This window comes from Alligator sinensis, unplaced genomic scaffold (assembly GCF_000455745.1).
Source record: "Alligator sinensis unplaced genomic scaffold, ASM45574v1 scaffold940_1, whole genome shotgun sequence".
NCBI classification, from domain to species: domain Eukaryota; kingdom Metazoa; phylum Chordata; order Crocodylia; family Alligatoridae; genus Alligator; species Alligator sinensis.
The window spans coordinates 507,375-521,688 of NW_005842177.1; positions in this window are offsets into that span (position 1 = coordinate 507,375).

The following is a 14,314-nucleotide window of genomic DNA, read 5'->3' on the forward strand; positions in this document are numbered from 1 at the left end:
CGCCACGAGGAGCTTTCTTTGCACGGTGCAATTCTCAGTTGCATAGAGAAAACCCCGGTGCAAAGGAGTTCCCGCCACCCATATGTAAATTTGTGTCCCACTATTGGCTGTTTCTAAATTATTCCCCCGCGGGGGCTAGCGATTAGCTTTCCTCCTTAAATTATTCCCACGTGGTGGCTAGCGATTGGCTTGCTAGCTGTATAAGAGGCTTGAGCGGTTTCCGCCCAAGTTGGAGGAGGAGAAGGAGGACTTCACACCTCGTGAAGAACTCTAAGCGCACTGTGGAGCTTAATGAACCCAGCGTGTGCCTTAAGAAGGATACAGGGGCCTGATCAACCTCTAGCCTCTCCCCGTCGCCGCCTGATCCCTCGACGTACCCATCCCTGCGCGCTCGTGGAGAGTCACCTTTTGGACTCTCATCATGGTATCCAGAGCTCTGGTTTAAGAGGCTCAAGTTTTCTACGGGTCTTGTTCATGCGAGTTTTCTTTTCGTTTGTAACTGCAACTCAAGCAAGTTTTCCTGCCTGCACCGCAACCATCTATGGTGTAAGTAAAATAATTTTTAATCAACTGCTACGTGTCCGTGCCTAATTCTAGTCCACCGTGCTGAATTCCCTGACCCACGTGCCAGGGCTGCTGGCCACAGCCCGCCGCGCGCCCCCAAAAGCCTCGGACCGCTCCCGGCCCGCACACTCTGCACTTTTTAAGATCAGACTCTCACTTAGCTGAAGAGTCCAAACCACCCTTGCTGCTTTTGGACTACATGCTTGAGGAGTTGGTTTTAAAGTGTTTTGACAGAATGGTGTATTTACTTGATTCCAAGACAAAGGTTTTTCCAGCATTTAACATGAGGAGAAAAGCCCCTTATCTTGGATTTGAGTACAAGGTGGCAGGGGCACAGGCAGCTGCTGCCTGACCCCTTACCTGCCACATCCCCACACTGCTTACTCTTGCTTTGGCTCCAGCCCCACTCCAAGCAGGGAAACGACTTGCTCCGGCCCAGTTATGGCTGAGGCAGTGGCAGAGCTACCACAAGCACCACTGCTACCAGGTTAGGCTGAAACCAAAGCAAACACATGCTCCATGCCCCAGACTGGAGTGGGGCTGGAGTCTGCCAGAGCACAGGTAAAGAGAGGGGACAGGCAGTGGGGGTAGAGGCAGTGGAGAGGCAGGTGGCAGTGAGGTTTGGGGAGATAGGGTCAATTGCTTGATGCCCCCCCATCACCTACCTCCCACTGTCTCCCCACCACCTGCCCCACTACCATCTCCCACAATGCCTGTCACCCTCCCTCTACTGACTGCCCCACCTGCCACTACTTTCCTCACTGTAGAGTGATTTAATTTAAGACAACCCTCTAATAATTAGAGTCTATACATGGAAAATTATAACAAATTTATAAATTTTCCATGTGTATAATCTGCAAGTATTGTTGAGGCTACCAGAATTTTCATTACAGGTGGAATGAAACTACCTCAACTTCCAAAGTTAGGCTGTGTTTACAGGGTTGACAGTGGGAATCAATAATAGTTGGAATTTCTTAACTGCCTTTTACAATCACTTTTCAGAGCAGGGCTTTTCTTTAAGGGGAGAAGAATCTCTCTCACATTACCAAGGAACTGTCCTCATGTGCTTTTCCCGTATCATCCTGCTGGTTCTCCTTGTTCTGCCTAATAGAGTAAGAGTATACTCTTCTGATCCATGGTGCACTTACTCAGCATATATCTTTCATCTTGGTTTTTTTTTTTCATATCAATAGGTTTTACTTAATTCTTCAGTGTTAAATTTGTAGGTTATGGTTTTCGTGGAGATTTTGAATGTTTTTGCAAAAACTGTGATTCATTTGCTTTTTCTTGATCTAAGATAATGCAAGCCATCTAGGTCAAAGGATTTTAATTCTATTTAAAAAATAACTAAATATTTATATATACACAGATAGACAAACATTTATATTGATGGTATATTTCTATAACGTGTGTGTATATAAAAATAAGGTTTATTTAATGGTTGTGAACAATCACTAATATATATTTGACTGGCATACACATACATTTTCAGATCATTCTAATGAGTTACCTATGAAAAACAGAGGGAAAGAACTTAACCCCAATCCAGGAGTTTCAGGGAATTTAGCAATCTATCATATCACATACTGTGGGGACATTTCCAGTCTAGGAGGCTTTAGAATGGACTGCATTGGATTTGGAATCATACTGAAGATTAATTTTGAATCTGTTACAGTGCAAGTGACAAATCTCCTATATCTAACTGGATTCAGAGTTGTGCATCTTGGATCATCACATATTCCCCTAGCCAACATAATAGGTCATATTCTGAAGCTAGGGAAATTTTATTTTGCACAAACCAATACTTTACCAGATGTTGACAGGATTACATGGACTCTGTATTTACCTAGCTATGATGATGCCTACAGATTTGCTTTAATGAGATGAACATGAGAATTATCCAATATATTCTTTTTTAAGCTATGTAAATAGCAGTAAAGCATTAAACATGTGGAATGGGGACTGGCAACATCATCATACTATTTACATTGTAATAAAATCATAGGCATAGTAATAGAATAGCAATATGGTAGTCTGGTTAGGACTACCTCATTTTTCAAAGATTACAAATAATTCTATACTACCAGAAAATTGGATACGGAAGGGTTGAAGTTGTATGAATTAATACATTTTAAAAAATTTAGTGTTTTTGTGGAACGTGCTAAAACTCTCAAAGCAACTGTTCTAATTGCAGAAAATGAAAGTTAGTTTCTGTTGGTTGTTTTTCATCCTTGCTGCTCATCCAGACTTGGAAAGAAACATGTACATTCCCACAAGGGTATGGATTCTAGAATTCATGGGGCCACAAGCTCCCTTGCAGCATAACTTTGTCATAGCTGCTCTGGAACCATTCAGGTTACACCAAGTAATGTCCTGTAGGGCTCTCAATAGTTTTTCTTACACTTATGCTTCAGAGTGTGGCATGAAAGAAATGTAGTTTGCTTATTAAATGCATCTAAGTATTTTAGACAAGAGAGCAGGAAAAGGCTTATCAAATCATCTTGTTCATCCCTCTGAAAATGCAAGATTGTTCCCAATGCTACGCTCTCTAGTGATTTCCCAGATTAATTAATGAAGATCCAAATAGTCTATTCCCGTTTGTCCTTAAAAAAGAGAGCTACAGATCTGTCAGAGGTTGGTGATTGCTGAGTCATTTTTTGTGTCATTTCTGATACTAGCTTTTACTTGAGAAAAGCTTTTGTTGGTTAACTACTGCTGCATAGCCAATGGAGCGAAGTACAAAATATTGGTGTTGTTTAGCCCCCAAAATAGTTACTGTAAAGAAATGTCTTGCTCTTGAATATAAAAAGAACTGAAGATGTAGGTCCACTTCCTAGTGGATGGGTGAGTGCATCGTGGTGGACCTACTTGTTGGCAGACTCAAAGACTAAGTACAGATAGTCCAAAAGCCTGAGGCTGAATTGATTGTCTTTGCAGGGTAGTCTAAACTGCAGAGATTAAACTAGAAACAATGGGATAGACATTAACTTTTGAGTCAGGAAATGCAGTCACATACCTGCAGTGGCTCAGGCCAGAAGCCAAGGAGTGCTGGAGCACGGCTCCCTGGCACATAGCCATCATGGGCTATGCATTCGCTTCCTCTTCCTGCTGCTCCCAAGGTCTCCTGGGATTTGCAGTCCAGAATCACAACAGGAGGACTCTGCAGGGTTTCTCATCACTTCCTCTTCCTGCATCCAGGTGCCTCTGGGATTTGTAGTCCACAGTCACAGCTAGCAGTAAGTTTTTAGCAGGGCAAGGCAGCTCTGTACTTGGGGGAAGTAAAGTTACCACCCTTCCCTGGCTCTAGACCCGTCCCCCCCACAACCTTTCTCCATTGGAGCAGACAGAACAGCCCAACCCAGGACTGGGAAGTATGCTGGGATGCCTGGGGAACAGGGAAGGGGGCTGGGACAGAAGTTTAAGAAACCAGTTTGATCCAAATCAGTTAAGTCTGATACCACATTCAACCAGGTTTATCTTAAACCAGTTTCAGCCATTTTGAAACTGGTTTATATTTGTAGTGCGCACAGAGATTTTTTGAGCCAATACCATTGGCCAATTTTTAACCAGCCATATCAGCCGAAGTGGCCCGGCAGCTTGGAAAGCAACGTTCAGCTAGTAAGTCTGTTGTGGAGGAAGGGTTGAGGGAAGGGGCATGGAGGGGGGGCAGATCAAGGCCCCCACCATGAGGGACGAAGTGGGGCTGGAGCTGGTGCCACCCTGCCAGGGTTGGGCGAGGCACAGGACTGCAAGTGGGTTGTCCAGCGGTCATGGTGGGGGCTCCCATTGCTTCACACAACCCAGGAGAGCATTACGGGGGTGTCCCTGGATATGCATGTGGAGCAAGAGTGGGCTGCCACTGTGGGCTGGGGCTGGGGGTGGTGCTGGGCTCTTCCTGGCATAGGGGCTGGGCTGGGCTGGGCTGTGCTTAGGGCAGGTAGCAGTGGCACTGGTGGCCAGGGAAGGCAGGGGCAGCACTCTTCCCAGTGGGGAGGCATCCAGGCTGTGCTTGGGAACAGGGGCTAAAGCAAATTTTGAGGTGGCTGTAGCCCCCTGCCCACAGCCCCCTTCCCAGCACTGCTGCCACCTGCCCTGAGTACAGCCTCTAGCCCAGCCCTCCTGCTGTGAAGAGATCAGTGCTGCCCCCAGCCCCAGCCTGCAGTGGCAGCTTGCCCTCATCCCGTGTTTAGATCTGAGGGTGGTATGTGACCCCGTACCCTCTTGGGGTGTACATACCAGTGGGGGCTACCCACTGCCCCCCCCCCCCCCCTCTTCATGGCTCTGCCCCATGCCCCACCCCGTCCTGCCCAGACTATGCAGTGACTGTCCCTGCCCAGCCCAACTCTCTCCCTCACCATGGGGGTCTCATTCTGTCCCCCACACCCCTTCCCACAACAGACTTACTAGCTGGATGCTGCTCTTCATGCTCTGTTGTGTTCTACAGCTGTGCACATGCACAGGGCATTTATCGGCAACATTATCGGCCGCGTCAGCCATAAAATGCTAATTACTGATAATGTCAATTTTCCTTATTTCAGTTCAGATACAGTATGAGACTGATGTTATCAGTGCACCTCTAGTTTGTGCAATGAACTTCTGTTCTGTTCCAGGTTTAAACAAGTTTCTGATGGCTTACACCAGTTTATGTGTAACTTCTGTCCCCAGCCAAGAGAAAAACTGAACAAATTATACTCCCACCTCTTAAAAGTAGTTCGCCTAGGTCAGGATTGAAGCACATTGCTGGGCAACTTAAAGAAGCCTATATTACTGCAGCCCATACTGCACCTAATCTGTAGCAAAATGAAACATTTCACCTCACAGACTCCACGATCCAATACTAAATTTAATGAAAAACTTTATTGGAATGATTATGTTGCTAAAGAAACATACAACATCTGGAAGATTTAGTTTGTCAAGTTTTAAGGTAGGTTTTTCAGATTTTGATCCTGAAATAATGTTGGGTATGTATTTGTTGCAATTAAACTTTGAATAAAATTGAGTTCAGAGGATTTTTTGTTTTACGAATACATATTTTGCTTTTTGGTTCATGAAAGGACTGAGATGTACTTTAGGATCAGCCAACCATAATACTTATCCCACCACCTTCTACTGGATAGAATACAGCTGATGTATTTCATGGTTAATTTGTTACTGTTCTGGTATCCAGGAGCAAGGGGCCTGAAAGAAGAATGTTAAGTGCAGTGTGTTTTGATGATCCTCCTGATACTGTTATGAATCTAATAAGATTGGTTGTGTGTGTTGTGTTAAAAGCCCCAGTTCTTAGAATAGGTGATTGCCTGATAAATAATCTCAGCTTTCTTTTTTTGTGTGAAAGCAAGCACTTAGCTCTCATGATCATGGAGAAAAGCTTAAAAAATTTGAATCACAAAAGGATCAAAACTGGATTGCAAATAAAAAAGTCTGATATTTGAAAAAATAATCATGATTTTTGGGCCAGTTCCATAATTCTTGAATTATTAGAGTTGTCAATACCGTAAGATCTTCAGCTGACAACCAACCAAGTGAGGTTTCACCTAAAGCTTGCTTGTACTGTGGGCTGTGTGTTTTAGGGGCACAGTCTCACATGTTCCCACTGTCAGTGATCATTATAGTTTACTTAGGACATGAGACTGAAATACTGGTAGACATGAAAAAGCAGAAGAAACATTGGAGGTTAAATATTGAGTCCATATATTTAAGAGGAACTTTGGGAGGTTTGGGATATAAGGCATAATTGCTCTTTTTCTTGTGCTATTGCCTTCAAAAAAACCCCAAACAAACACAGTTTTGTTGAATGTCTATGAGTTGAAAAATCTTAGCTAATATTGTGTCATTAAAAACAGTGTAGGCAGAGTGGAGATACCACTCAGGTTTCCTTTTACTGCCATAAAAATACATTGTTATCAGATCACATTGATTTGCTCCAAGTCAAAGAGTGCATGTGAGTACATATAAGGCTATTGATGCTTTTCAGTCTTTAGAACATTTTTCTAATTAAAAAGGAGGGGAAGGAGAAATAGTTTGGGAGGCCAAATGCACCCAGTATAGTAATTGTCTGATGATAAGCAATATATTGTCTCAAAGATATAGCCATTATTTGATTTTTACTATATGCAGCCATCTGAATCTTATTGTTTAAAAATTCAGCATTAAGAGCAAGGTTAGTCAAACAGTCATGATAGCCACTTCATTTCAGTGAGTGGAATTCAAACATGCAGTTTTTGCTTCATGACTGGCTGAGCTTTACGTCCCTGCTACATGTTCCATATATGACACAATTAACTGGTTAATTGCAAAATAAATTTAGACCAGCCACACATGCAAAATAATTATGATATGATTAAAATGACTATCCAGTTATAAAAGGAGCCAACCAGCTATAAAATGAGTGCTTGGCAATGTGTAACAACTGTACAGCTGGTTTCTATTCAGCTTTAATTTGAATGTGTAGCAAGGTCCTCAGTTACATAGAAGGCCTGAGAATACTACATATAAAACCAACATCATATGTGTAATGGACTAAAGTTTCTCTGTTATATTTTTATATTGTATCTTGGAGAAATGTGCCTAATAATCCCTTTCTACTTCTACCCTCATTACTTCCCTCTTACTGGTCCTTGTTTTCCCTTGTCCTTCAGACTTCCATTGCAGTCCCTCTGTTCAGAATTACTATTGTGCTTACCTGCCTGTTTGGGTGTCCCTTTGCTCTGCTAAATCCTTGGTGTCTTTGTTCCATGACACTTCCTTCTCTGTTATTGATTATGAGAAGGAACGTGGACCCTCTCAGGGAGGAGGACAGGGTGGAGAGGGTGGAGGAGGAAGCAGGGACAGGGAGGAGCAAGGAAGGATCTTGTGTTACTCTCAAGCCTGCGTTTGTATTGTCCTTCCCTCCTGAAGACCCCCGATGACTTCAACCATGGCTGTCGCTGGTTAGTTGTCTTGCTGTGGTCACACGTCCACGTAACCTTCTGGGCCTTCTCTTAATTTGGTGGGTTCCCCCAAAACCGGGACTCGGGTTCCCTGCTCTAGGGCCTTGTTAGCTGATGTCACTTTATCTCATGTTATGGGCAGTGTAGTACATACTCCCTCTGCTTCCAGACTGTTTTTCAGACTGTGTGTTCTTGTTGGCCTTGTTTTAGACAGCCTGTCTGCTTCCAAGGCTATGTGAAACTGTGTGTGTGAGACCCAGACTCAATTAACCTGCAGAAATCAATTAACCCCTGCTGCCCATCTTGAACTATTCTAATACATATATATATGCATGCCAATTCCCCAAAAGCAAACCTTTAAAAACCATTTCTAAGCCAACATGTGGGTGACATTACATTTCTACTTAATGTCCCCTCTTTGAAAGTAGTTGCTGTGAGGTGGCTAACTACAAAAAAGGCTTGAGGAAGAGGTTGCAATGCAGGCTGCATGAGAAAATGTTGAAGGAAGTAGGTATGCTTAATTTGGAGAGAGATAGATCAAGGGGAATATGGCAGAATTTTACAGATGTTTGACAGGCATCCCTGAAGAAGGGAGTAGAATTATGCTCTTGCCATGAGGCAGTGTACTTCAAATACTGCAATGCAGATTTATTTCAAATCTCTGTGGGAACTTCATTAAGAAGAGGTGCTTGACAATGGAATAAGTTTGTAGCGGAATTCATAGAATCTCCTTCATTGGAGATTTTCAATAGATAGATTTGTTTATAGGTTAGGAATAGTGCATGCTGCATCTGTTCAAGGAGTTCGAATAGAAGACTCGTGATGCCCTCCCTTTGATTGTATGTAAAATTCAATGGCAAAAGGATTTTGGTAAATTAAATAAAAAAAACAAATGTCTGTTAAAGCAGGTTATGATATGAGAGTGGCCTGGCTGCTATATAGATATTGCCAGTGAGATTTATACTGTCAGTGGACTGGAGATTGCACATAATTAGTATCAAGCAACTAAATTTCCAAGCAACCTTAATGTCACTGGAAGCCACAACTGAACTCCACTGATAGAAACCAGGGACAAAATAAATGCCAATGATGTGTTTTTTCTTCTATGTCTTTTCTTGATAAATGCCCAATATATCTACCAGTTAAATTATGTTGTTTTAACTATCTATAACATAATTTAAATTCTGCAACACAAATGAGTGAATATTGCAGCAGGATACTTCACTTGTTTGTTTGTTTTTTTTTAAATGGCACAACCTTAGCATTCTGCCAGCATGGAAGGCCAGAGAAATCAATATAACCTAATTGACTACACATTCATTTATATCAGTAAGTGGAGCCACATTCATTTATATCAGCAAGTTTCTGGCCTTGCAAATTTTATCTTTTATATTTTGCCTTTTTTCCCCTCAATGTAAGTTATAGTGTGAAAAGTATATGTGATTGATTTATTTTTTTGATTGTTGGGTAGATTTACTTTTTGATTTGTTGGTTAATGTGGGTTTGTATGGTGTTCGGGTAGATTTTCTATTTAAATACATGTGAATAAATGAAAACCATGTGGGAAACCTACCAGGGAACACCTGAATGTAATTTCCCTCGGTTCTGCCTAGAATCCCATTTTTAGCTTAAAATTCCCTTTGGCTTAACAGTAACAGCTTTGTTTGAAAGAGGAGTGTTGAACAGGACCCTTTCAGAGAAGAGACCCGCACCTATATATGCAATGAAGTCATGGAGAAAGGCAAATACTTTTTATTAATCCCAACAGTTTTAATAGATCAGTAAGAACATGGAAAACTAGCATGTATTCAGCAAAAACAATTTCTGTGAAGCATAGCTTCACAGACTCTGGCCTTGATGTTTATCAAGAAGCATTTATGGCTTTGTATACACAACTTTGAGGTACTCATTGATTAAGTGGTGATGCCTCCTGGTCCTAGGACATGGTTGACTATTTTTCCATTAAAATGAAGGAATGTCTGTGTCTTGCAGGTTCATCTGGAACAATTTGAATGTGGTGCCATGAGAAATGCAGTTGTCCATGACAGGTTGGGATTATCATGATCAAGTACTCTATTTTGACTTCATCCAGTGGCCAAGAGCTTCGTATAGTAGACAGCAAGGTTTGGACCTTTAATAATAGTGTACCAGGTAAGACTACTGAAATGAGTTAATTTATCAACTTCTCCTAGGGCTTCTTTGAAAGCGGTTGTTTATGGTATTATATATCATTGTTCTGTTTTTATATTTTGTACAGGTGGCTCTTTTTACTGACATCTCTTAGAGTGGTGTATATTGTTTGAATGAAACCTGTTATTCAGGTGTGATAAGGGAATGCTTAAGATTCATGTAAGAAAGATTCAATCAAATTTTAATCACATAGCTCTGAACAACAGAGTAGAGCACAGGGGCTGCTCAGATGTTTTCATTTACTGTTTCTCACTTTCTCTTAAACTGTGGCAAAGTAAACACATGTCTCTCCATACTATAGTTGCTACTAGTGTAGATTAGCAATCGTATTTGTTCTTTAACTGCAAAAATCAGCTTTCCACAAGCACAGATGCAAATAGCCTGTTCAATTTCCTTCCCAAGCGGTTTCTGCATTACACTTTGTTTTGCTTTCTTTAAAAAGAAAAATATGTTTGCCTTATTGCAATGACAAAAGTCCAAAGGAACTGAAACCGTTTTTCCTTGCCCTTGTGCCAGTCAGAAGGAACTGAACTGACCTCAGTAGTCTTACACCAATGTGAAACCATTTGAAGTGAAGTAAAAAAGCCAAAGCATGCGTTGTATATCCTAGAAACATAGAATTCTGCATATACATGGACTTGTTTTGTACATAAGTTGGAATACTATATAATACTGTGGATTATTTCGTTTTATTAAGAGAGTCCGAAAAGCCCTTTCTCTGAAAAGCTGACATTTCCCTTTGGCACCAGGCTACGTTATGTCCCCACTCATGGTAGATAATCAGTCAACTTTGACAACACATTGTCGCAATGGGAGTCAATTGACGCAGCTAAACATAACCAAAATTAAGTCTGTGTGGTGACTTAAAACACATGTTTAGGAGGAGCTGATTTACTCTTTATTTCAATTTTTGTATCCTGTTGTATTCCTTCCCCTCCCTGCTGCATCCCACCCAGGTTAAGGAGTTAGCTGGACCAAGATCTAGAAAAAGTTAATTAGCATAATGTCATAAATAAAGTGCTGAACTGTTTAGTGGTGCTACTGTCTTGTTCCTCATGTAAATGCCCACATCTGTTAATTATTGGCTGAAAGCCATCATAGTCATGGCTTGATAGAAGGAATTAGTTGTGATTCCATGTTAGTTGTAATTCCATTCCCTCAGTACTATATATTTTTGCATTCAAAGATATATTGCAGAAGAACTATTTTTGGAGTAACAAACAGGGAAAACAGAACCCATCACTGCATCAGGGATACAAAACAATAATTACAGCAGTAATCTTTGTAAATGTGATTATGAAACCATCACTTATTTGTACTTCCTATCCTCTGAATTGAAAGCTAATTATTTAATGAATATATTTGTTTCAAGTATTTTCACCAAAGCAGTGCTGCATGCATTACACTTAGTTACCTTGGGAGGCTCATATGAAAGGGGAAAATAAAGGAAGAGTAATGACTGAAATAATATGACAGATCATAGTTTAGAGATTAAACAGTATTGCCACTGGAAATTCCTGTGGGACAGAATTAAGGAAGTTTATTGTTTTGAAGTAAAACCAAACACTTTCTGTTCAGACAACAGAAGCCATGTACTCGTTTGTATCTCTTGTTTTAAGGTTACTTTATTTTTGGTAAATTTTAGGCTCATAACTTGTCTACAGTAGGTTCTTTAATACCAGTGCTTTATCTGCTTTGAGAAACATGCTTGTGAAATAGTATTTAAAGAAAAAGCAGCTAAAAGGATGTGGACAGTGTGAAGCCATGATTTACACTCTAAGTTATGATGTAGGTTATATGAACCATATATTGTGTTTACATAGAGATGCACTGGATCCACCTCACAAGTATCCCATTTCACTCCCGCCTTGTCTACACTATAAGGACAAAATATTTAAAATTATATATGTAAAAAAAAAAGAATTTAAAAGCCTGAAAATGTGTGACATCTTGAACTTAAATAGAAAGCTCCACTTGTCTTCTATTTACTCTTCCTTTCACACCATCCCATATGTTGCATGGTGTTAGTCCTACACATGTAAATTCGTGTAGGAAGAGGACCACTCCTTTCACACTGAAATTAGGGTCCTCTTATAACCTGTAGGTAGGTCTGATTCTTCCTGATGGATCTGTTGGCCCCTGCTATCCCATCATTTATCCCCATTCTTTTGTAATGATGTTGAAAAGGAAACCATGAAGATCTGGGGGAATTATACACTCCCAATCAAGCTCCTTGTATCTTCTTGTGTGTCTGAACAACAGTTTTCAGTAGTACCAGGATCCTGTGCATCATGAAGAACTGGGCACCAGCTCAGTCCCTGACTGCACAGCTCATATATTTTTATAGGCAAGTGTTCTCAGTGCTTGGGGGCTTACATGAACTCCCCAAGCAGCCAGGTTTACAGAGTTTATTGCTTTATGTTTGTTTTTTAACATGGAAATGTTACTGTCTGTTGTATAACTTCTTTTTTAAAAGCAAAATCTGCTAGTGTTTCTGAGGTTAAGGTTGTGTCAGGGTGTTTCAAGGCTATTTTTTTAGTATCTTATGATACAGTCATAAACATTTGCACCATCTCCTAGCTGAGAATATTTTAGTTTTATACTGCGTTAAATATTGCTGTGTACCCTTAAAGTTACTCTCTCTTGAGAGCTCGAATAGAATATTTTACAATTTTAATGTGCTCTTTGTGTTTGGGCAATTTGGAATTTATTTATTTATTGGTATTAAAGAAAAACCCAGAAATGCCCTCAACATTCATGACAAAGAACATGCAGGTAGGCAAACTGGTCTCTATTTCCTGTACTTGCCCTAAGTGCGAGATGTGTTCTAGTTCTGAACACATGCACTTTAATGCACATTTACACATGAGCTTTAATGTGCAGTAGCCTATTTTACTGTATGTTAGAACATCATGGCAAAAACCATGCTAAAATGGCAATGTGCAGTAAAATTAGGCTACTGTCCAGTAAGCATCACTAAAAAAGCATGCATTTTTGCTATTACCGATTAGGGCAGCCTAATGTATATTTAGTTAGTACCTCACATTAGAGGTACTAAACTCAACGCGCGGTAGCAAAAGTGCATTAATGAACATGTAGACGCACCCACTAATTCATTATTAAATGCTTTTCTATGGTATCCTTCCATTAGGAGTATTATATATATGCAATATACAGACATATAGCATCGAACAGAGCTCACAGGGTGTGATATATGCATTTAGAGATGCCCAGACCTTTAAGTGCTTTAGAGATTAGGAAACAGATCAGTACAGATATGCAGAGGATTCTCTAGTCTAATATATGGGGTCAACCTTTCTGGCATGTGTGCCACAAATTAGCCACTCCCTGAATGCCAGTGGTATCCCCTTCCTTTTTCTGATCTGCTGCTCAGCTTCTGCTTCCTGCACTATCTGCTTCTGCGCTGCCTGCCACCTCCCCAATCTGCCAGTGGTGACATGCATGCCACAGGTTGACTACCTATACTCATAACATTACAACATGATGATTGTTGTATCCTTCATGCTCCCTAAGTTACAATAAAAAAACCAGCTTCATTTTCCCCTCTAGGTATAAACTGCTACCACCTAACAAGTCTTAAACTTTTATACACCCATCCCTGACTAGACACTTACAGTGTTAACTGAGTTTTGAAATAGAGTACAGCTTTTAAACAGCCCCAGGTCCTGGAGCTCTATAATTATTCGAGACTCTTGGCCCATCTATTTTTAAAGAAAGTCTCTGTTCCCTGTGGTTGTAAAGAAAACTTGGGAAAAATGTGTTCAGATAGTTCCCTAGAGGCTCAGAAACTAGAAAGCAAAGGGGTCTTGTGGGAGGATTATTATTACTGGCTATAAGAAAAGAAAAATATGGGGTCTTTAGAAGAGATGCTCTTTATTCCCCTTTGCACTTAAATAGCAATGTGGGAGATGGTGTGGGAGTTCTTACTAACAGGTTCAAGATATGGATCTTGGATCTAGGACGGATTTTCTCACCACTCATCCTCAGTTGTTTGTTAGGAAAATAGGAAGGTGCCTGCCCAGCCAAGCTAAACAGACTAATTTGTGCTCCTCTAGTTCTACTTTGCCTGGAAAAAGGTACTGTTGACAGAGTGGAGGAGCACTGATCAGAGATTTTCCTGCATCTCAGCTATGTTTCTATCCACAGTGCTGGAAGCTTTACACAGGAGAGGGGCAAGCAAATCTGGATGTTGAATTGACCAAAATTATTCAGCCATATTCACATGACTGGGTATATCTGCTGCTCATATCATCTCAAAAACTGAATACATGTTTACATGATAAGATGCAAGCACCATTGATCTCTGCATTCAAAACAAAATAAAACTTAAACAACAAGCTTTTTAAAAGAAACCCTTGTATAATGCACCATACTAGTCCTAAGCTTGTCCATATCCAGTGTATGCACCTCTCAAAAACTTCCTCAGTACTTACATTCTTGAAATGAAATCTCATAACCCTGTTCCTAAAATTTGTTTAATTTAAAAATGGGGAAGCTTCTTCACAACTTCATTTCTCTTTTGAGGATTTTCTCTCTGAGGCTTTATCCTTCTATTCATCATTTATCATCTCATCAATCATTACATTTCAGATCTTGAGCTAGTTCAGCAG